This window comes from Panthera leo, chromosome B2, assembly GCF_018350215.1.
Source record: "Panthera leo isolate Ple1 chromosome B2, P.leo_Ple1_pat1.1, whole genome shotgun sequence".
NCBI lineage: Eukaryota > Metazoa > Chordata > Mammalia > Carnivora > Felidae > Panthera > Panthera leo.
This window is the reverse complement of record NC_056683.1, coordinates 69,827,019-69,852,411: the sequence shown is the minus strand read 5'-3', so window position 1 is coordinate 69,852,411 and position 25,393 is coordinate 69,827,019. Positions and strand designations below refer to the sequence as shown.

At 38.5% G+C, this 25,393-nt stretch overlaps 1 long non-coding RNA gene and 1 pseudogene across 1 annotated transcript in view; one reads left to right on the top strand and one right to left on the bottom strand.

Moving 5' to 3' along the window:
* LOC122220107 overlaps positions 1-25,393 on the top strand; it is a 269,768-nt gene that overhangs the window by 6,270 nt on the left and 238,105 nt on the right. The window contains exons 2-3 of the long non-coding RNA XR_006202672.1: positions 16,609-16,773; positions 18,477-18,570. This is a non-coding gene — a long non-coding RNA (uncharacterized LOC122220107). The remainder of the gene's footprint in view (positions 1-16,608; positions 16,774-18,476; positions 18,571-25,393) is intronic.
* Positions 3,953-4,965, bottom strand: LOC122220106 (annotated as a pseudogene).

Below are 25,393 nucleotides of genomic sequence, written 5' to 3'. Positions count from 1 at the left end.
TTTCTTTGGGAAATGGTCTACTTCAATGACATTTTCAGTGTGGGGGCTCTATGAAGGTGCTTGGGTAAATGCTCACAAGTGCCAGAGTTCTCTTCTTTTGATTTTAGTATATGTGCTTAAGCAAGCACAAATTTCCTTGTTTTGAAAAATATCACATATGATGTAGATACAATGATTTTGTTTCTTGATACATAGTTCTTGAAGATACACAACAAAAATCACAATATGGTCAGTTAAATCATACTTGTGATAAGACAATTGAAAACTATATTACTATTTAGGAAAATTATTCTGCTTAAGAAGAGACCTGCAAAAAGCTGCCATGGGTGGGTAGGGGGAAGGGACTCACAGAGCCATTCTCTTTAGATAGTTGTCCTGAGAGAAATAAATTCTTAGGATCATCTGGGAAGTTGTGGCAGAAATGAGTCTACCACATACTTGTTCTGTTCAAAAACATAAAACTTGGATTCACTGAATATTTGCTTAAAAAATAGTCACTCTTCATAAAGTTAAATGCTTATAAAGGTATTTCCTTGTGAGCAAGGATTTTGTCTTGTGCTTTCTGGTAACCTCCCTTACATACTTATGTCTATACTTGTTATGTATGTATTACGTCCTTAGTGATTTAAGACCGTATGACACTTTTCACCATTACTCTTCTTAGCTCAGAGAGGTAAAAGTAGTGATTCTTTTCTTTCAAGGATATTTTTCCTTTAAATGTATCAACTTATTTATACTATTATGTATGTCATAACATTGATTCTTCTCATTGAAACATTGCTTATATTGCAAAAATTAAATGAGTCCCCTTAAAGAATCCTAGAAATAAGTATTGACTTACAAATGACTGTGCAGAACAAACCTCTAGATCAATGAAAGAAATCAAAATGTAAAACTCACAGATATCACACTGATTAGAATATACATTATATGAAAAATGAACTCCAGAGGCTCCTTTGGTAGCACATACAAGGAGGTGCCTTGACAAAAGGAATGACCCAGTAGTTTCCAAAGGGATTTCAAATAAATGAAAACTCTGAGATATAATTATTTTACTCAGAAAGAAAGGAGAATAACTTCCCTTTCTGCTCCCTAGTGTCATCATAGGTAATAATAAGAAGAGAGAAATGAATACATTAATATAAGCTTGTACATAAATACCCTGTTTCTTCATTCTCCATTCTCTTCCTCTCACTTCTTTTCTCTCTTAATTAAGGTTGTGTTCTGGGATTAGGGAAGGTATTGACCCTTTAAAAATAAGGTGGAAGTTTCAGAGCTTCATTATTCTTTATGTACTAGAAATTTCTTAGAAATTCTTATGAATCATTTCCATAGTCTAACTATATGGATGTATCTCTAGATTGTTTGCTGTTTAGCCGTCAGGTGCCTTAGTAATCCTACAATGACTTACATGGATTGTGATATGACTGAGAAACACATTTTAGTGTAGTAATTTGTGGTTGTTCATTATAGAAGTTAACCTTTCCTTACTGATACATGTGCCTACTATGTGTGAGTCACTGATCTAGGACCTAGGGATAGAGCAGAGAAAAAATATGCCCCTCCTTTTATAAAACTTGCAGTCCGAAATAGAGTGGAAGGTAAAGAACAAATATAAAACAGGCGCCAGATACAGGTAAGTGCTAGAAATAATAAAAAAGCAGAGATAGAGGGGCACCTGGGTGGCTTAGTCCATTGAGCATCCGACTTCAGGTCAGGTGATGATCTCGCAGTTCATGAATTCAAGCCCTGTGTTGGGCTCTGTGCTGACAGCTCAGAGCCTGGAGCCTGCTTCAGATTCTGTGTCTCCCTCTCTCTCTGCCCCACCCCCACTCACGCTCTGTCTCTCTCTGTCTCTCTCTCTCTGTCTCTCTCTCTCAAAATAAACATTAAAAAGCACAGTTAGAGAGTGATGTTGAGAAGCAATTTTATATTTGTGCAGAGAACTGAAGAAAGTAAAGAACCATGAATATATGTGGAAGGCAAGGGGGAGGATTCCAGCGAGAATATTAATGACAGATATGCTGGTTTGAGAGTGAGCCTAATGTGTTTGAGAAGCAGAAAAGATGTCATGTTACTGAGGGATCTTGCCCAAGAGGGAGAATAACTAGAGATAAAGCCAAAGAAGTGGTGATAGGGCCAGGTCCATTAGGGCCTTGTAGCCCATTAGAAGGACTTTAGATTTTACTCTGCTTGAAACTGGAAACGATTGGAAGGTCTTCAGGGGACCAATGGCATGATTTCCCTTAGGCTTTAGGGAAATCACTCTGGTTGCTTTGTGGAAAATAGAATAAAAGGAAACAACAGTGGAATTGAAAAGTTCCACTAGGAGACACAATGCCTTATGCTGGATTTACTCTCCACCATCTTCTACCTTATTCTACACCTGTATGGCCTCTGTGGATCACATCAAAAGGTTCTATTGACATATGGCCAGCCAATGGGGAGCATGCACAAAGAACTGAGGTAGAAAGGTAAGTTCAGGATATTTCTTCCTCATTCTTACTTCTCAAGAGTGACTGCCTTTAACTGGCTGAATTCCTAAATCAAGATCAAATTCCTATCAAACATCCCTCTCAGTCCTAGAACAGCCCCCTTCAATGAACTCTTCAGATTAAGGAGTGGGATTGAGTCCTGTGTTTACCATCTTGGGGGTAGTACATTTTCCCCTCGTATTTCCTTACGTTCTTCCATCCTCTTGGTTAATGGTTTAGACTAGGCTTGTAGTGATGGACTTATTGAGAAGTAATATTCAAGACATGTTTTGAAAGTATAGTTGGCAAAATATCTGATGGATTGGATGTAGTATGTGTGAAAAAGAGGAATGAAAAATTAGAAAATAGGACAAAAGTTCGTCTCTCAGACTGTCATTCTCATTACTGCAAAAGAAGGGAATTATGGCAGTTTTTAGCATTTAGTGAGGATTTAGTTAGCATTGTTGGGGAGGAAGACCTTCCTCTGCACTATGGTCCTTCTAGCTAGCTCCACTTAGAATAAAATTGACATGAGACAGATTAACAGGAGAAAATCAAATTTAGTAGCATACATATGGGGAATTCACACAGATATAAAATTCCAAAGGAAATGAGGCAACAGGAAACTTATATGAGCTAAGGACAGGGGTAGGATCTGAGGACATAAAGGGGAGGAGGCCATTAGCAGGAAGGTGAAAAGAGAGGTTTTAAAAAAACAAAGCTTGCCCTGTTATGCAAATAAGTTTCTTAGGTAAAGGGGAGTCTCTGTGAATAGCTCTATTCCTGGTACTGGCTCTCCTTACAAATGTAAATTTAGGCAGCGGAAGATCAGGAAGAGGGTTTTTCCTGCATCTGTTGGGTTTTGATTACTTTTAACTCAATATAGTGTTCATGCCAAAGTAGCCCATCCTGGGGCAGCCTGCCTTTGGTCCCTACATTGTTTTCTTGAAAGCAAACCCAGACAGATTTCACTGATTCCTTTATTTTTTCATAGCATGTAATTAACTCTTAACTGGCCAATCATAACTATTCTGGTCTAGTATTTTATTTAATGAGAACGTCAGAATATTAACACAATAACATTTTAAACTAAATGATTGTTATATACATCTTATATTTGTATGCATTTTATTATATATTATACCTATTATATGTATACATGCACATTTTACTTTTACTTTTTTATAAGGTAAAACTCAGTTTATTCATCTGTTTATGACACAGTACATAGGAGGCAAAGTGTTTCACATCATAGATTTCGTTTCCAGCTTGTTGGCATGTTCATTTCTTTGGCTAAAAGGAAAGACTAGGTATGAGAGGCAGGCAGTGCTCCATCAACTGAAAGAAGGATGGAGCGGGGGAAATGTCAATGTCATCCTCACAGTCCCACAAAGGGACTGTTAGTCACAAGCTATTTTGTAGAACTGTTTTCTGGAAATGAAGGAGCACCACCCTGGACCCTCACACCTTCGTGGGCCTTAGTCGTCCCCACCACACAGGTACAGCAGGTGCTTTCTTGTAGTCACTCTTTGTGTCTTGTTGGATGCAGCAGTACAGGGACTAGCCATGCTTTCTCTTGAATTCAGACCTAATTTTCAACATGTCCACATCACTGTGAGAGACCGTAATTCTAATAATCAGGACTTTCTTGTGAGTCCCCTTGCCCTTTATGGAGTCATACAGCCAGTCAGCAAAATACAGGGGCTTATTCTGAATGTACTGGACCAGATTCTGGAAAGCATTTCCCAGGTATCCTTGGACATCCTTCTTGATGCTCTCCAGCATGTCATAAGGGCTGCCGCTCTTGTACCTGTCAAATCCTTTCTGGAAGTGACGTTCCTGTTGGTCATGATGCTGATGCACTTGGGCACATGAGTTCCTTTCCTCTTCACTCCAGCATCATAGAGATCTGAACATCTTGGCCAAACAGTTCATAATCAATGACAGAGCCATCCTCTGCTTTTCTACCTTTTGTGAGGACAACCATCCAATTGTGGAAGTTGCCAGATGTGTCAGAAATTATGTGGTCTCTAGATGAGTCTTGTACATTTCCTTGTAGACTTTTAATTTCCTGAAGCTCCTGGTTGGTCCTCAAGCAGATGATCTCAATGAGGGAGCCTTCATCAGTCCCCAGCCCCTTCATGGAGGCATTCAGCTAAGAAACATCATACTGAGCAGGTGTTTTAAATAGACCCAAAAAATCACAGTCTCCAGGTGGCTGAACAAGGTTGACTCCAGTGCTGATGCAAGTTCCTTTTTGGTCCTTCTCTTGTGGGCAAAGGCAATATCCTCCCTCCATTCACCGCCAAGGTTTGTCAAAATCTTGACAATGGTGGCCTCACCCACACTTTTGGTCTTGATGGCCATTTCAATGTTCAGAGCTCAGCATCAAAATTGGTGTATGCTTTGACCGACTCGTATGCACTTGGGGCATGGAGTGATCACCCTCCAGACTGAGTTCACAGAGAATTTTGTGAACGGTAGACATCGTGAAAGAAGTTGGGTTGGGCACATAGAGCTGTCAGTGTCCCCAGTTGTGGAGCCACATGCACATTTTTCTTTTATATGCATATTATATGCATAAAATAACATAGCACAAAAATGTGTATTTAGTATATTTTATATCATATACATATAGAATATTTATATACTATTTACATATACAAATGTACACACACACATATAGAAATGCAGAACAAATAGAAGGTCACACAAAAAATATGCTATTCAGCAATGAGAAAAAATGTAGTATTTCTATATGCAACAACATGAATGTGCCTCCACATTATCGATGCTGGGTATACAGAATACATGTTGCATGATCCCATTTAAATAAAATTCAAAGTCGACAAAACTAATCTGACTTCTGTCACCACCCACTGATGAATGTTGTTGCTTTGTATGATTAAAATACAACTTATTTGGGGGCGCCTGGGTGGCTCAGTCGGTTAAGCATCTGACTTCCGCTCAGGTCATGATCTCACGGTTTGTGGGTTCAAGCCCCACATCAGGTTCTGTGCTGACAGCTCTCTCAGAACCTGGAGCCTGTTGCGGATTCTGTGTCTCCTTCTCTCTCTGCCCCTCCCCCGCTCACGCTCTGTCTCAAAAATAAATAAATGTAAAAAATTAAAAAAAATACAACTTATTTGTCCATACTATTATTGATAAATGTTTGGGTTTTTCCAATTTGGGTTATTACAGAAAAAGCTTGTATGAATGTGCTTTTGCATTTCTTATGGTGATGATGTAAGCCAATTAACTTTCCTCAATGATTGAGCCAATTTACCCATCTATCAACAGTGCCTGAGAGTTCCAGGTGTTCCAATTCCTTGCCAATACCTTTGGAGGTCTTTCTCATTGTAGACAGCCTGGAGGATGTGTATGATATTTCACTGTGATTTTAATTTGCATTTCACTGATGACCAATGACTGAGAATGTATAATATGTATACTGGCTATATTAACAATTTGGTTAAACTGTTTGTGAAGTGTCAGTTGAAGGCTTTGCCTTGCACATCTGTGGCTTAGAGGAGAGTAAAGGACCCTCAGAACATTTGTATGGAAAACTTTGGGATTTCTTCTCAATGAATCCTTCTTCTGCATTTCTCTATCCCCCCAAGTCCACCTACTTCAGCTTCCCCAAATCAGATTTCTTTTTCTTCTACCCAGTGATACCACCATTCTACATGGACTATATTTTCCTGGGCCATATTTGGAAAGTCCTCTCTCAGGGAGAAATCCTGAGTTAATATGAGCTAATATTATGTGCTTTCCACATTATAAAATTCTTTTTTTTTTTAAGTTTATTTATTTTTGAGACAGAGAGAGACAGAGCATGAATGGGGGAGGGGCAGAGAGAGAGGGAGACACAGAATCGGAAGCAGGCTCCAGGCTCTGAGCCATCAGCCCAGAGCCCCACGCGGGGCTCGAACTCATGGACCGCGAGATCATGACCTGCGCCGAAGTCGGCCGCCTAACTGACTGAGCCACCCAGGCGCCCCCATTATAAAATTCTTAAACCCGTGTTGGTTTCCCTCCAGTACCTTAAATAATTATATATTTGTGTACAGATGTAATGGTAGTTTATGGTAGAAGGATGAGCCTGATATCAGCTACTCCATGGTGGCTGTAACCGGTGTCCTCAAGAAATTTTTATTATTCTATTTATTCTGATTTTATTTTTTTTAAGTTGGATGTTCTTTGGTTATTTTCTCAGGTTATCCTAGAGATTATAACATTCATCCTTAATTTTTACCATTGAATATGAATTAGTATTTTTCCATTTTATGATAATGCTTGAGCCTTTGAACTTTAACTGCTTTTATGCCCCTCTCATCTTTATGTTATTATTGCCCTGCATTTTAATTCTACATATATATTTGATTATGTGCAGTTTATCCTTGGTCTGTAAAAAGTAAATGATCTTTTATTACTTATCCACATATTTACACTTTCTAGTATGCTTTCCTTTTTTCCTGCAAGTCTACTTTTTGATTTAAGATTATTTTCTTTTTACTGAAAAAAATTCATTTTGATGTTTCTTTAATTTTTTTCATATTTTGATTGCCTTATTTTTTAGAGGATAGTTTCACGAGGTGTAGCCTTTTAGGTTGTCAGTGATCTTTCAGCATGTTGAAGGTGTCATTCTGTTGTCTACTGGCTTCCATTTCTTCTGTTACCATCAGCCTTGTTTTTGATCTGGTTTGTTGTTGTCTGGTGACTTATAAAACTTTATCTTTTAAAAACTTTTAAGTTTTTGCTATAATGTGTCTGAGTAGGATTTTCTTTTTATTTGTCCTGCTTAGGGTTCCTAACTCTTCTTGAACCACTGGCCTAACTTCAAGGAAGTTTAGCAACATATCAGACAACTTCTCTCCATTTTGAAGAAATCTGATCCCCTGTCTCTTCAAAGCTTCTACTCTGAAACACTTTCTCCCTCACTTCTAAAACTCCAACTACATGTATGACCTTTTCCTAAAGATCTTTTCACCATTTTCCATATATCCTTTATTTTCTTTTATATATTTTCTATTGTTTTACTTTCTATGTATCAGTCAGAATATTTTCTACCCTCAAGTTCACCAGTTCTTTTCTTCAGCTGTGTCTTATCAGCTGTGATAAATACACGCATTGGTTTTTAAAATCCTGTCCATTTATTTTTAAGTTTTTATTTTTAAGTTTCTAGACTTTCTAATTTATTGTGCTTTATGTATTCCAGTGGTGTGGTGAATTATTTCAGCTTATTATGTCATTTGCTTTAACATATTAACCACAGTTATCTCAAAGTCTGTGTCTATAACTTCAGTAGCTACAATATTTGAATTTATTTCTGTTTCCATTGTCTGGCTTTTCCCTTTGTCCTGTTCTTTGGCAGTGCCAGTAACTTTTTTAGATTGAATGTTGGACGTTGTGCATTGAAAATGTCCTGGTTGCCTCGGAACCTTCTGAGTGACTTCAAGGAACTTTGGTGATCTCCCTTAATCAGATTTTTCACTTCTAACTTTGCAAATATAAATGTCAGAAAGCCTTTTTGTACATTAATGCCTTTCCACTATATGTTGTTTTACATGTACATATTAATACATTATAATTCTAAATTAACTATTTCTGAGCTGGGCAACACAAGTGTTTTTTTTTTCCTTTTATTAAAAACTGCTTCTATTAAATGTAATTTATCATTCTCTTTATGAAGCTTAATTGTAGCCCAAATCAAAGCCCTAAACAAACAAAAATTGAAACTTAGGAAGCAGGGACTAATACTTCACTTATAATTCATAGGCTTCACAAACTTAACAGTTTATACTTCAGACCTCTTTTTCCCATTCCTTTTCTTTATAAGATTCTTTTACTGACCCAGGGCCATCATATACAGATACAAAGAAAATTAATGGTGTCTTTTTACCTTTTATGTTCTTCAAAATCTTATAACATTATGAGTTTGGGCTCTATTGTATGTCTACTGTATTCAGTGAATCAGAAAATTAGACTTTCTCTTTTTGGCTAATGCCAGTCTTATGCTTGTCAGAAGAGAACATATTTTTTAAAAGCCAGATTTCCCACAAAAAATGGGTAGATTGTCTTCAATTGACAAATGCAACCTGTTAACATGTATGCTAGAGGAAATTGTGTAAGAAGCTGTTATGTTGGGGATGATAGGTTGTCAGCCTGCTTGGAATATTTTTTTTTAAAAGGATATTTGATAAGTTTTCAAATTAATATAAACACTGTATGTCTAACCCTCAAATAGTGTTTGCCAAAAATGCTTTTCAGGAGGACTTGACATCAAAAAGTACATCTAAAGAACAGGAGACCAGAAGGATGTGTGCAAGGTAAGCAGGCCATCTCAGATGTACAGATTCAGGATGTAATTATTTCCATTCAGAACATTGCAGGGAATCCTGTTCTGTTTTAATTCTCCCCATCTTGACTGGTGCAGATCTAGTGCCAAAATCCTAATAAAGAATTTGCAGCAAAATAGTCCTTCAGAACTGATTTTCTCCCTGCTGCATTGAATTTCAATTATCTATCCACCACTCTAGAAGTGTGATTTTCCAACTAACATTTCACTGAGAATGCCAGGGGACTCCAGGGGAGAGAGAAGGATGGAGAGCCATCTTGATCCTTTATCACTTAAAAAAATACACAGACAAAGAAAGATGAAAGCAGTTCAACACCTATAATCCCTTAAGAAGAAGACTGAGGACCTGGCTGTCAACTTAAATACCACCTGAGAGCACACAAAATAAATGAAAGGATGTAGGTCCTTCTGTGAAAGTCAGTGTCCCTGGAATTCAAAAGATACATCAGACATGCTGTCCTTGAAGCATGACACAAAGAATGGCATTGAGAAAGGCCAGCTCACAAGACAGCAGAGATAAGTTTTGAGACCCTGGGGCATCAAAGCAAATTCAAAATATCTGAATTTCCAGAATTATTGACTGTGAAGTTTTTAAGGCTCCTTCTGTCTGCAGTGCCCTTTTCTGCTCTTTCTTTGAGAAAAAAAGTAAATAGTACAAGCCCTACAGGATCTCTCTTAGCACATTGCTGAGCACATTAAGATCATGAAATGTGAAGTTAGAGAGGCCTAGGTTCAAATCCCAGCTCTGCTACTTGCTAGCTCAATGAACTGGGTCAATATGTTCAACCATCATGAATCTCAATATCTTTATTGGTAAGTTCCTACCTTACAGGCATATTTAATCTATTGACAATGGAACTAAATCTTGTGGGTAAATTTATAGACATTTTAAAGAGATATTTGAAATATCAACTTTGTGCTTTGGAGGTTGAGATTATAAAATATAGGCTGGCCACAACTGAGCAATCTTTCAGACTGTGCCTTGGTTAGTAACCTTCATTTCATTCCATTCCCATGGGTATAGGGTGGAAGGCAGTGGATTTGAAGTGGTCTGTATAACAAGATACTAGTGTGAACACTGTAAAAGCAGAACTATCCTATGCATTCTTTGATACATAATTATCACAAAGAGTCATTGGCACCTGCTACATTTAGGGCAATGGGTTGGGTGCTGGGAATTCAACCCTCCTCAGGGTCAGCCAAGAGCCAGACATCTAATTAGCAATGAATTACAACCATACCTCATCCCCACACATATACACAAGAATTGCTATTACTAAATCATATTTAGTCATGATAGTATCTGCTTTTATCGACAGTGTTATAAGAAAGATCCAGAAGAAATTTGTTGAAGTGCGAAAATGCTGTTTACTAAATGGGAAAATCTTCTCCTTAAAAAGCCCCCAGCATAAAATTCTGCATGACTCTAGTTTAAAGAATAGTTGTAATTCTCTTAAGTAATTGAGTTGTTTCTATCCAGTGGATATTGCGACTCTTAAGTGACAATGATTCCTTGTTTGCATTTGGTTTCTGGAAAATAAAACACTAAACAATGGCCCAATCATGGTAAAAATGAAAGTCACAATATACTATTCATGTTAACGTCTTATAATTTAGGTATTTTTGAAAATCTTCCAAAACATTTTCTGAAACAAAAGGTATAAATATTACCTAATAAACTGATCCTGAACCATTTTCAAAAAATTTCCTGGGAGAGAGGATGGCTGCACTATAACTGAGCTAAATGAAGTGGTATCTGCAGATGAGAGTCAAACCGAAGAAAGCATTTTGTGTCCTATCACATTCTTCTGCTTTTTCTTATACCTCAGTTCTGCACCAACATTGCTTTGCAGAGAAAAGTAGAAGAAAGAGGGAAAATGTGCTGTTGGCCACAGAGTAATTATGGAAAACTTGTCCACATTAGGCTTTCAGATGGCAACTCTGGAAATGCATGCCATTTCTTGAGTACATGCTAGGGAGGAATCAGTGGGTAAGACAACAGAGAGCCTAATCACATGCCGCAAGGCACAGGTTCAAATTCCCTTCCAGCTGTAGCACTGTGCCCTAGCCTGAATTGTGTTTGTACATGATAAAGTCAAATTATTTAGCAAAAAACAATCAGAGGAATAAGCTCTAACAGCACTTTCAAATTGTGTTGTTGTTGGAAAACAGCTACATGCCAAAGAATGAAACTGGACCACTTTCTTACACCATACACAAAAATAACTCAAAATGGATGAACAACCTAAATGTGAGACCTGAAACCATAAAAATCCTTGGAGAACACAGGCAGTAACCTCTTTGGCATCAGCTGTAGCAACATCTTTCTAGACATGTCTCCTGGGACAGGGAAACAAAAGCAAAAATAAACTATTGGGACTACGTCAAAATAAAAAGCTTCTGCACAGCAAAGGAAGTATTCATCAAAACTAAAAGGCAGCCGACAGAATGGGAGAAGATACTTGCAAATATCATTTGCAAAAGACATATCCGATAAAGAGTTAGTATCCAAAATGTATCAAGAATTTATACGACTCAGGCACCTGAGTGGCTCAGTCAGTTAAGCATCCAACTCTTGATTTTGGCTCAGGTTATGATTTCAGGGTTCTTGAGATTGAGCCTCCTTGGGATTCTTTATCTCTCCCTCTGCCCCTCCTCCACTATCTCTATCTCACAAAATGAATAAGTAAACATTTAAAAAAAGGAACTCCTATAACTCAACACCAAAAAACAAAAAAAGCCAAAACAAAACAAATAATCCAGTTAAAAGATAGAAGACATGAACAGATATTTCTCCATAGACATCCAGATGGCCAACAGAAACATGAAAAGATGTTCAACATCACTTATCATCAGGGAAATGCAAATCAAAAGCATAATATCACTTCACACCTGTCAGAATGTCTAAAATCAAAAACACAAGAAACAACAACTATGGTGGGAGTGTGAAGAAAAAGAAATCCTCTGCACTGTTGGTGGGAATGCAAACTGGTGCAGCCACTCTGGAAAACAATGTGGAGGTTCCTGAAAAAAATTCAAAATAGAACTTCCTTATGACCTAGTAATCACACTACTGGGTATTTACCCAAAGAGTATGAAAACATTAATTCAAAAAGATATATACCATCCTATGTTTATTGCAACATTACTTACAATAACCAAATTATGGAAGCAGCCCAAGTGTGCATTAAAGAAATGCATGTTTAAGAAGTGTGTATTTAAGAAATAAAACAAATATAGGAAAACAAAGAAACAAACCAAAATAGATTATTAACTATAGAGAACAAGCTGAAAGTTACCAGATGGTGGGGGGATGGATGGGATGGTGGGGGGTTGGGGACCAAATAGGTGAAGGGGATTAAGAGCATACTTATCTTGATGAGCACTGAGTAATGTATGGAATTGTTGAATCACTGTATTGTACACCTAAAACTAATATAACACTGTATTTAACTACATTGGAATTAAAATTGTAAAAGAAGCGATGTTTCTGAGATATATAGTTTATAGCTTATTACCTGAGCTGTTAGAGGGTAATTTTTAAATTAAAAAAATTATGATCAAATATTTAAAATATTTTTGGCTGATCAAAGGATTTTTAAAAATGTATTTGTTTTGATGCATAATGTCTCTTAATAGACTTTGTAAATACTGAGGCGGCAATGTTAGAGTAAGTCATTTTCCCAAATTATTTGCCCACAGAATACTTTTTCCTAAGAGCAAGACACCTCACAAGAGTCCAGGATTCTATGGAATACAGTTTTGAGAATAATGGTTTCTGGTAAGAATAGGAAGGTACTTTGAAGTTTCAGTGAACTACAGAAAATGCATCATTTCTAATAAGAAATTTAAAATGCAATAACTTAAAAAAAATTAAAAGTATTACACGATAAGGTTTGACTAAATATTTTATGACAAACCCTACTTCATCCTAAATGTAAAAGTTATTCTCAAAGAATTTTTTGTATCCCTAGCAAAATAATTGGTACCACTTTAATATGACCAACTCCTAGAAATATATGCAGACCTGTACACACACACGTACACGCACTCTCTCTCTCTCTCTCACACACACACACACACACACACACAAAGTGTGTCAGCATTTACCCATATACGGAATACTTTAAAAAGATATACAAGAAAACCTGATAAGACTCAGACTGAAGGGATAGTAATTAATCATAATTAAATAGCTTAAATAAAGTAATTCCATTTGTAATAAAATTTAAATCAAGGGACAGTGTTACAATTAAATAACTTAAAGTTATTCCATTTATAATAAAATTTAAATTCATACAAAAGTCAAAAGGATTATGCAAATGATGGGTAGTTTTGAAAATACAAAATATATGGCACAAAAAATAGACACTCAGATCAATGGAACTGAAAGGAGAACCCAGAAATGGACCCACAAACGTATGGCCAGCTAATCGTTGACAAAGTAGGAGAGAGTATCCAATGGAATAAAGACAGTCTCTTCAGCAAATGGTGCTGAGAAAACTGGATAGTGACATGCAGAAGAATGAACCTGGACCACTTTCTTACACCATACACAAAAATAAACTAAAAATGGATGAAAGACCTCAATGTAAGACAGGAAGCCATCAAAATCCTCGAGGAGAAAGCAGGCAAAAACCTCTTTGATCTTGGCCGCAGCAACTTCTTACTCAACACGTCTCTGGAGGGAAGGGAAACAAAAGCAAAAATGAACTACTGGGACCTCGTCAAAATAAAAAGCTTTTGCACAGCAAAGGAAACAATCAACAAAACTAAAAGGCAACCAACAGAATGGGAGAAGATATTTGCAAAAGACATATCAGATAAAGGGTCAGTATCCAAAATCTATATGATATCCTGCAAAGTCAACACCCAAAAAACAAATAATCCAGTGAAGAAATGGGTAAAAGACATGAATAGACACTACTCCAAAGAAGACATCCAGATGGCCAACTGACACATGAAAAAATGTTCAACATCACTCATCATCAGGGAAATACAAATCAAAACCACAATGAGATACCACCTCATACCTGTCAGAATAGCTAACATTAACAACTCAGGCAACAACAGATGTTGGCAAGAACGTGGAGAGAGAGGATCTCTTTTGCCCTGCTGGTGGGAATGCAAACTAGTGCAGCCACTCTGGAAAAAATAGTATGGAGGTTCCTCAAAAAATTGAAAATAGAACTACCCTCCGACCCAACAATTGCACTACTAGGTATTTATCCAAGGGATACAGGTATGCTATTTTGAAGGGGCACATGCATCCCCATGTTTATAGCAGCACTATCAACAATAGCCAAAGTATGAAAAGAGCCCAAATGTCCATTAATGGATGAATGGATAAAGAAGATGTGGTGTGTATACACACACACACACACACAATGGAGTATTACTCAGCAATCAAAAAGAATGAAATCTTGCCATTTGCAACTACGTGGATGGAACTAGAGGGTATTACGCTAAGCAAAATTAGTCAGAGAAAGACAAATGTCATATGACTTCACTCATATGAGGACTTTAAGATAGAAAACAGAGGAACATAAGGGAAGGGAAGCAAAAAGAATATAAAAACAGGGAGGGGACAAAATATAAGAGAATCTTAAATATGGAGGGTTACTAGAAGGGTTGTGGGAAGGGACAGTGGTCTAAATACGTAAGGGACACTAAGGAATCTACTCCTGATATCATTGTTGCATGATATGCTAACTTGGATGTAAATTAAAAAAATAAAAAAAACAAAGAAAATCCCAAAGAAAGAAAATACAAAATATATGCAAAACTTTTTTTAATGTTTAATTTAATTTTCCCTATACTCAAGAGCCCACATGACAGTTATTTTTAAATAATGAACATTACAAAATCCTGGGGAAAGACTTCTGATTCTAGATGTCAAATTAAATTCATCCATTTACCTCCTTTTCCTCCCAAAGCTACCGTAAAATAATCATAAATTAATAAAAAAAAAAGTTACACATGCCAACAGCAATGAAGAAAATAGAAAGGGAATAGCAGCAGAAGCAGAGTCTAATAAATGTCTGGTAGATATTTTGTGATAAGCAGAATTATGGCCCACAGTAATGTGCATACCTTAATCCCCAGGACCTAAGGATATCCTTACATGGCAAAAGGTAGTTTGCTGATATTGAAGTTATAGATCTGGAGATGGCACGACTACTGTGGACTATCCAGGTGGTCCCAATTAAATCACATAAGTTCTTAAAAGCAAAGGACCATCATGGCTTTAGATACATACAGAGGATGAAGGGGTGAAGAGACAGAGGAACAAGATAGAGAGAGAGATGTAACATTGTTGGCTTTGAAGCTGTAGGAAGGGGGTCATGAGCCAACACATGTAAACAATCTCTAAAAGCTGGAAAAAAACAAGGAAATAAATTCTCTTCCAGAAAAGAAGGAGCCCTCCTAACACCTTGATTTTAGTCTTCTGAGACATGTGTTGACTTCTGATACCCAGGAATGTAAGATAATAAATCTGTATAATTTTAAGCTATAGTGTTTGGGTAATTTGTTACAACAGCAATAAAAAATGAATATACAACTCCTGGAGGGATACTGATTGATGTAGCAGGACAAAGTTGTAACCAGCATTTGCCAACATGGGACAATGGTGAAAGAGGAAAAAAAAAAGGAGAAAAGATTAAGTTTTGGAGATCAATAACATGTCCCATATCCAATTACATGAAGTTCCAAAAAAGAGGATAGATGAAACAAAAGACAGAAATTATCAAGGGAATCATGTAAGAGGAGTTCCCAAGATTGAAAGAGGCTGCAACTCTTCAGATTAAAAGTGTCCACCAACTGCCTAACACAATGAATGAGTGAATGGGAGACCTACCACCAGACACATTACTGGGAAGTGTCTGAAAATTTCAGAAGTAAGAAATGATGCTAAATTGGTGCAGCCACTCTGGAAAGCAGTGTGGAGGTTCCTCAGAAAATTAAAAATAGACCTACCCTATGACCCAGCAATAGCACTGCTGGGAATTTACCCAAGGGATACAGGAGTACTGATGCATAGGGGCACTTGTACCCCAATGTTTATAGCAGCACTCTCAACAATAGCCAAGTTATGGAAAGAGCCTAAATGTCCATCAACTGATGAATGGATAAAGAAATTGTGGTTTATATACACAATGGAGTACTACATGGCAATGAGAAAGAACGAAATATGGCCCTTTGTAGCAACGTGGATGGAACTGGAGAGTGTGATGCTAAGTGAAATAAGCCATACAGAGAAAGACAGATACCATATGGTTTCACTCTTATGTGGATCCTGAGAAACTTAACAGAAACCCATGGAGGAGGGGAAGGAAAAAAAAAAAAGAGATTAGAGTGGGAGAGAGCCAAAGCATAAGAGACTCTTAAAAACTGAGAACAAACTGAGGGTTGATGGGGGGTGGGAGAGAGGGGAGGGAGGGTGATGGGTATTGAGGAGGGCACCTTTTGGGATGAGCACTGGGTGTTGTATGGAAACCAATTTGACAATAAATTTCATATATTGAAAAAAAAAAAGAAATGCTAAACACCTTGGAAAAGAAAATAAATGATTTTTAGAAAGTAGAGAAAACAAAGTTGTCAAGGAAAAGCAAAACCCCATATGGACAACAGAGAAATACAGAGTTTTGAGGAAAATTATTTTCCTTTGTGAATTTTGTACAAAGGCCAAATTATCACTCCAATGTGGTGATACATAAACCTTCTCAGACTGCCAAGAACTCCAATAATTTTTCTCATATACATTTTCTTTGAAAGTCCAAGAAAATGGAGCAGTAAACCAAGAAATAGAAGATCCAGGACAATGGCACCAATCCAGAAAAGAAAGGCCATCCCCGGACTATAGGACTACAGCTCAGTCACATACTGGCAGAACAGCAGACTTCCAGCCCATCCTCCCCTGGAGGAAGAAGGCCTCCAAAGGTATGTAATAAAACCTTGGATGGTGAGTAACTTGTTCTGTGAGTGTTCCACAAGACGAGCAAACATTTCTAATAAATTTTAACTTGATAAGTGATGTCTAGCAATATGAGTAGTATGTGGCACTGAACATCATCATCACAACTGAGCCAACGGTTCTTGAAATTTGATTTGACATACAAGTGCTTTGGATTACAGACATGTTTCCAGAATGAATTTTGCTCATTTTACTTACTTGGAGGAGGCAGGGCAGGAAAGGTAGAGGGTGTTTATATAGGTTATATCCTCCTCTGTCACAGCAAGCAATGTTTTTTAAAAATGTAGATATCTGGAGTCAGTGTCTAAAGTTCTGATATTGGTCCATTTGATGTGGAGCCCAGGAAAATGCCATTTTTTATAGGTGAAGACAATCTTGCATTTATTTTTTTTTTGTTTCAAATTAATATCAGGGCACCTGGGTGGCTCAGTCGGTTAAGCATCCAACTTCACCTCAGGTCATGATCCTGCACTTTGTGGGATCGAGCCCTGGGTCGGGCTCTGTGCTGACAGCTTAGAGCCTGGAGCCTGCTTCAGATTCTGTGTCTCCCTCTCTCTCTGCTCCTCCCCCGCTTGTGCTCTGTCTCTCTGTCTCCCCAAAATAAATAAACATTAAAAAAAAGTGTTCAAATTAATACAAGTAAAATGGACCTGTTGATGTACACTTCTTTGAATTTTGACACATGTATTGGAGTAAGGGAAGGGAATGACCATAAAACGCTGACACTAGGGAGTGGTTTGGGCCCACGAAACTGTTCTTCACCCTTACTGTAATGGTAGTTACAGAAATATGCGGTGTTAGGGATCATGGCACACATTTTTCAGTGGGTGGTCTGCAGGCTGCACTTCGAACAACATTATTGTCATAATTTTCTATTAGGTCATTTTTGTGCCAAGTTCGAACGTCAGGACCAAGTCCAAAAACCCCTCGTGACCAAGTGTGCTTTACCTGCCATCTGTGTTTGCCTCCCTTTTCACTAATATGCGCTGCAGCCTTTCATTAGACTCAATGATGAGCTCCACCTCTGAGTCTTTGCCCAGGCTCGCCTCCCCACTGCGATGCCCCTTCCTTTTTTTTCTCTCTCACCAATTCTCTTCATTCCGTCCTTTGTTTCCTCTCTCACCAAATTCTCTTCATTCCTTCAGGTCCCAATCCATGTCTTACCTCCACTATGAAATTTCTCAAAGGAACCCAAATAAACTTAAGTGTCTTTTTTATATTTCTCAGTCATATTCTACTGCATTAATTTTCATAGTTCAATTCTTCATTGTTCTCTAGTTAGTCTGCAGGTTTTAACTGTATCTGCCTAAGATACATGGAAGTTCTGAGCGCTTTTCTTGTTCTTCAGATCCTCCTGCAGTGCTTGGCACAGAGATGTACACACAGTAAGTGGTCAAAAACTTATTATTGATTGAACAAGGCAGTTCTGCTTCAAGGTCACACCTAGGGCAGGATACATCTGAAGCAGGGAGTTCAGAAGGCGCAACAAAAATGTTGTAAATAGTACAGGGTTCTTTAAGGCAGGCACTTGGCAAAACATTTTTGAAGTAGAAACCTGGGAATTGCTGGAGAGGGGTGCACAGTCAAGGAAATGTCTTTTAAACGGTAGCTGATTTCACGCAGGATCTGAAAACACGCATAACACAGTGTATGTTTTCTGCGCTGGCAGGCTTCCAGTTACCATCAGTAAATCCTGTGGCATTTGGAAAGACATCTAATGAGAGTTATGGATCATGGCCTCCCTTCCTGCTACTTTTCAAAAGGTAAGGTAGAGAATAAGAAAGGCTTCTGGGAACTTGGAGAACTGAGCATTACCCATTGGTATGGTATGTTACAAAACACCAGTAGGGTGTTTTGTAGGGAGATATCGCACTGAGATATCACACGCAAACTGGCCAGGTCAGTCTCCCTGTGTCAGTCTCCCCCTCACCCCTGCATCAGTCTCCCCCTGTGTAAGAGGAAGAAAGAGGGGCAGATAATGAATGAGTGTGCTTTGAGTTCTGCCATGATTCTTGCTTCAATCATGTGGAGTCTGGGAATTTTTGTCAAAATCATGGGAAGAGTACAAAACAAGCCAAAACAGTTTCTGTTTCCAGATTCATTTGTGTGGAATCTCCACAGCACCTTGAATGTTAGCCCAGAGCACGGTATACATTCAGATGAGTTCCATCTCTTCACACTGAGTAAATCAATTTTTCATTTGAATCTTATCTATGCGTGTCTGACTTCATTAAGAAATTGTACTCTATTTCATTCAATAACATTGTATACTGTAGCAGATTATTTTCTTCAGGCCATTGCCAATAAGGACATGGGTTCTGTGTAAAATGCCGCACATCTCTCATGGCCTTAAAGGAAGGTTTTATTTGTGTTCTAAGAACACAGGAAGGCAGCCTCACAACTAGACGTGGGAGGGAGGCTTGGGAGGAGGGAAGAAGGAAAGTTATCAATGACACATCAAGGATGGAGACTACCAGGCCGGCGTGAGCTGAACATGCAGCAGGTGTGGGGCAGAGAGAAGCTGAAACCAAGGCATACCTAGGAGTTCAGTAAAGCACTATTTTCTTTAAAAACCAAGTTTAGGAATCTTCACTTGCTATGGAAGGCACCTTAGAGACTTTGTGCTTATTGAAGTATGTTTACCCATGTGCAGTCATGTTTATATGTACTTGCAGATAGAGAGCATCTTTAGATTTTATTTCTCTCACCTTTGAAATGAAAGGTTAATTGAATGTAGGTCTACAAGTAATGAGATCTCAACTTTAGTTACACAAGAAGAACACAGCGTAAGCTACAGGCTACTTTTCTTTGCAAATGTTCCAGTGGACAGACTTGTAGCAAGCCTAAATGAATCACTCTCTCTCTGAATAATAATAGATGTTCTTTTTCTTTTCTTTTTTTTAATCTTTATTTATTTCTGAGAGAGAGAGACAGAGTGTGAGCAGGGGAGGAACAGAGAGAGAGGGAAACACAGAATCCGAAGCAGGCTCCAGGCTCTGAGCTGTCAGCACAGAGCCTGACGCAGGACTTGAACTCACGAACCGTGAGATCATGACCCGAGCCAAAGTCGGACACTCAACTGACTGAGCCACCCAGGCGCCCCCGATAATAGATTATCTACTGTGTTTAACATTCATTGAATACAAACAGCTCCTATAGCTTTAAGAATTAACAAAATTAAATTTAGTACTAAAACATGTTATAGTTTCAAGTAAACTATAGGTGGGTTTTTGTGTGTGTGTGTGTGTGTGTGTGTGTGTGTGTGTGTGCAAACTTACTATTAAATTTTCACTTTTAAAGTGAATAAGTGAAGACAGTTTTTACTTTGTATTAGGATTTTCCAAGGGACTGAGCAAGGTAAGGCCACCAGATAGGGGCCTGGGGATTTGTTCTATTAGGACTAAAGGAAGATCATACCGCCCCTATCTGAGAGGTGTTCTTAGTGACAGAAAGTGCTGTTATGAAGCTAAACACACTTAGGATCCATGCAAAGCTCCACAAAAGCAGGAGAGAGCCAGCTCAATCCAGGAGTGGCCAAAGAATGCTGTCTACCGCTGCTAAGTATCTGCTTACAGAAGATGTTCGCTGCTTCTCCTGTTCTTTCTCCCAGCTACTACTTGGAAGAATGAGGCCTTAGAAAGGAAGGGGGAGAATGATCCTAGAAACCAGATGACTCACATACACTACAAGATGTGGGAATGAGAGGCAGGAGATGGGAGAGGAAAGAACTGATCACGCTGCTATAAAGACTGCTCAATCAAGACCCCTAGAATCAAGATGAGGGATCTAGACGCCAGCTCTTGGAATCACACCTCTACTTCCCATCCTCAACAATGTCAAACTCTGCCTAAGACAAAAAGATATTTCAATTACTGTCTAAAGGCACCTCAAGAAGTATAGCCCTCAGAAAGAGATAATATAAAAGATTAGGGGTAGAAAAAAAGGGAGGTCTTAGGAAGAGAGTAATGAGGTGGATAAGGCAGATCAGCAGTGTTGGGGTTAAGAACGGGAACTCTGAAATTAAACTGCTCAGTTTGGAATCTTCCACTATTAACTGTTTGACATCAGGCAAGCTGTGTGACACCTCTGTTCCTGAAGCTTCCTCATCTTGTAAAATGGGACTAATGTATTAGCCTCCTCATAGGGTTATTGTGAGGATTTACTGTATTAATATATGTAGAGCACTTAGAACAGCACCAGCCTATAATAAGGAATTCAGAAATGCTAATTTTTATTATCATAGCCTGTGAGAAGAAAAAAGTAACATCCCAAGAAAGATAAGATAGAAAAGAGTCATCTCACACCCTAGACTGAGATCTGGAGGGCCAAGTCTGTTCACAAGTATGTTGGAGAAAATGAGACTGGGGTGGGTGGAGGGCTTCCTGTTTTAGGGGCAGGTAAATTAGAATTGCAGACTGCTTTTGTATTTTGGACCAGGCTGTATCATCTCCTACACATCAGTGAACAGAAGTAGAGAAAAACACTATATTAAATACACTAAGCACCATTTGGTTTGTGATATTCGAGGTCATTTGTCACCTTGAGAAGCTTTTTCTTTGGGGGAAAGATTTGAGCATTGTTGCTGAAGGTACCAGACCTTTAGCAGTCACTTCTTTGAATACAGAGAAATAACTAACCTTGGCTGTATCAAGGCAATGAGTTTAGGATGATAATAGCCTCTCCCCAAGATGGTTGTGATGGCTATAAATCATATACAAAAACATTGTCATGTTACATAATCCTGGAAATTAGGTAAGATTCCCTGTTGAAACTCTTTGAAAAGAATCAAAGAGAAGGCTGAGTTGGTCTCTCATAGCACTTAAAAGACAGGGTTTTCAACATTTCCTGGTGGGGGAGAGGAGGAACTGGCGACTCAGTTTTTTGTTATTAGTTTTAAAACTAAGTGGGCATGAAAAGGTTGCTGGATCAAAAAAATCCAGGCATTGAAAAGTGATATATAAAGGTGATTCATCATTAAAATAAACAATGCAAGCGGGGCAAAATATTAATGTAAGAGTTCTAACACAAAACGTGAAGATTATATCCAGAAGGATATTGACTCTTAGAACCACATCTCTGTGCATGATTCTCCTGCATGTTTATGAGGATGAAGTACTTCCTGCTGGAAGGAAAAGGGGCACCTCTGTGGTGACAGAATTCTTTCAGGTTCACTTTCCAAACTCTGGCAGCTGAATGCTAAATGATACACTGATAAGCAAGTCAAGGTACATTTCTGCATTCTACACAGAGTGAGACTCTGTGTTTTCACTTATAGAGTCACTTATCTGACTGCTTGGTTCTGGTGAAGCCCCAGTTTCACACATAGAAATAATAGGAAAGTCCATAAGTGCTGCTTCCCACATAAACCTCTGCTTTCCCAAATGTATATGCAAAATTGTACGCTTACAATTTTGTTAGGGCAGTGGATCTCATGTTAAGTATTCTTACACACACACACACACACACACACCACCAGGCCTGGAAAGGACCACTTTCCTCCCTGAACCCCAGCTCTACTCCTTCTTGTGATTATGTCCCCTTCTTCATAGGGTTCTCTCACTAACCTTTTCCTCTAAAATGTATAGTTATTAAATATTTCTTACAACCCAATTATGTTTATTTTTATAGCCAGACTGATCAACGTATAATGTTTGAAAGCATTCAAGGTCATTTTTCTGATCTTAATTTCAAAGGATAATGCTTTGATTTCTGTTATGTATTTAATGATACATGTAGAAATACTTTGTATTCTTGTCACATAGCAAAACCTCAAACGTTTTCCTTGTGACTCGAGTCAGTGCTATGTTTTTAATCCTATTTTGGCTGAAATATGAAAATGACATTCAACTTGAGTCATTTTAAGTGATTATTTGTTATTTAAAGACAGAAAAAAAGAAATTGATTTCAAAGTAGAATTGTCGTGACACTTTCCCCCTTTTTGAGGTAGTATGGCTCAACTTTTTCTTGATATTAATCAACAGATTAAAGTACCAGAGTTTTATTCCACACACATCATGCACTGAGGCCTTAAAGAAAACTGTCCATTGTCTTTATCCGTCCATACTTCTGACTTAGCTGATTCTGAGACTTCTGTGTATTTCTGTGAGCTTTGGTGCTGATCTTGATGCCCCGTGAGTTGTTCCCCACAAGGGGTAGGAAAAGAGACAGTTTGGCATGTTGGCTATTCTTCCTCTTTTCTGTCCTTTACCAGTAAGTCTGGGTGGGCTAGGGGCTTGGGGAGGTGGGTAGGCAGACGGGTTCCTTGGGGCCTGACAGCAGCAGAACTGGGGTGGGGGGTAGCTCTCCTGTCTTTAGGGCCCAATGGGAAGTGCTAAGGATCTCTGAGGGGGCCCACTCTGCCTACCTCCCTAAAACTTAGCAAAAGGAGGCTTGGGAACATGTAGACACGTATTTATTTTTCAACATTAAACAAAAACAAAAACAAAAAGCAAAAAAAAACCAGGGAGCACCTGGGTGGCTCAGTCAGTTAAGCATCCTGACTTCGGCTCAGGTCATGATCTTATGATTTGTGAGTTTAAGCCCCGCATCAGGCTCTGTGCTGACAGCTCAGAGCCTGGAGCCTGCTTCAGATTCTGTGTCTCCCTCTCTCTCTGCCCCCCCCCCCCCACTCACGGTCTGTCTTTCTCTCTCTCTAAATAATAAATGGAACATTAAAATATTAAAAACTAAATAAATAAAACCTAAAAAGCAATGTATTCAGGTGCTTTCTGGACACATTCCTTCTTTTGCTATTGAGATTGAGATGAGGGATTCAGAAAGAGAAGGTAGTAATCATTCTCCAGGGTATTCCCAGAAGTTCCCATCTCCACACAGGGCACATTAAATTGTACAAGTCCTCTGAGCTCCGTGCCAGGGTACTGGGTAACCAGAGGGGAGTGGGCACATGAAGAAGTGAAGAGAAAGACAACAGGACCAACCGAAGGAAAGTTAGGAAGAGGTGGGCAGTACCCAAAGGTGGCTATAGGGATCCATCTCCTCTCCTTGTTTTTTCAGTAAATCTTCATGCACACTAAACCTGATTTTTTTTTCATAGAAATATTTGAAAATATCCTAAGGAAATCATCATCGATATGCACAGAGATGCATCACAAGCTCGCTCCACTTTCAGATTGTATAAAGTGGTTCAAAATAAGCAACGAAGTATGTGTCTAACACTGGAGAGTTGACTTAGCAAATTATAGTGTACCTATATAAGAGGATATTATGCAAATAGTAACATGCATGTTGTGAATATATTTGGCAACATGAAAATATTTATGAAAAACAGTATTTCAATTTGATCCCATTTTAGTATAGAGTGTTCCATTTTCTACTCTGACATGCTAAGTCATCACTTCAATCCTCACAATAAGAAAAAGCTGAGCAAACTAAAAATCAACAACTTTTCTTGCAGCTGTTTTAGAATCGAGGTCACAGAGCAAACTGCTGCTCCAAAAACTGAAGAGTCAGATACCAAGAATCACAGGTTACTAGGAACAGAAGCCAGTCACTGGTAGGAACACACACTAATTAGCAAGTTGCCAGAGGCTCAGTGTGGACAGCTTGAGAATTAAAAACTCTGGGGCCCAGTCCTAGGAGACCCCCTCCCCGATACTTTTGTATATTTTACCTCCCAAGAGCCATACCAGGCTCTCATGGTAAAGATCAGACAAATTCCCTTCATGCTTCCAGCAGAGGGACAGGAAAAGTCGCCATTTTGAGATATGCCCAGAGAGCTATGTACTCCTTGACAAGGCCTAAACTCCAGGGAAACTATTTTACCAGCAGCTAACTGATCTGAGAGAAGGGAAATACCCACCTCCATCCCTCTCTACCTCTCTAGCCTTTGACTTAAAGAAAGAGAAATACCCATTTTCAGTCATCTCTAGCCTTCCTGTTTCACGTAAGGGAGGGAGGAAAGCTGAGGAACACTTCTGAAGTTGACAGCCTGGAGGTTCACTGAAAGATGGAGACCTAATTGGAAGTTATTGAATACTTTCCCTTCCTCCACACCTTAGCACCACATCAATGGAGCTACTGTGTAGAATGGTGGATTGTACCTAAAGTAATTGAAAGACTCAAATCCTATTTTAAGGAGTCTAAAAAAACTCCAGAGATGACAGTGGAGACAAAAACAAGGGCACTATATCCATTAGTTGAAAAAGTTTCTGGAGGACTTCACAGTAGTTTTCTCTGGGTGATGAGATAAAAGATTGTTGTTTTTGAAATTCTCCCAGTATAATCTCATATTTGGGGGAATTGTTAAGTGTCAATTAAAAAGTAAAATTGTCAGGAGTAATACATGACTGACTTTATAAGGATCATTTTGTCAAAAGCCAAAGAAATGGAAATGGGATGCTGAGGCAATGGTGGACCTTACTAGGCACTAGACTGAGGGCAGCCAGTGTGGAGTAGAGGGTACCTAAAGAGATAAGTCAAAGAGAATAGACGCCCCCCCACACACACACACTATAAGGTGCTGAAAGCATAGAATAATCAAACCTCAATTACTCTGGGGAAATAAACTCTCATTTTTTGACAGAAATGAGCCATGTCACATGGAGTACTCTCTCATCAGCCCTTGTC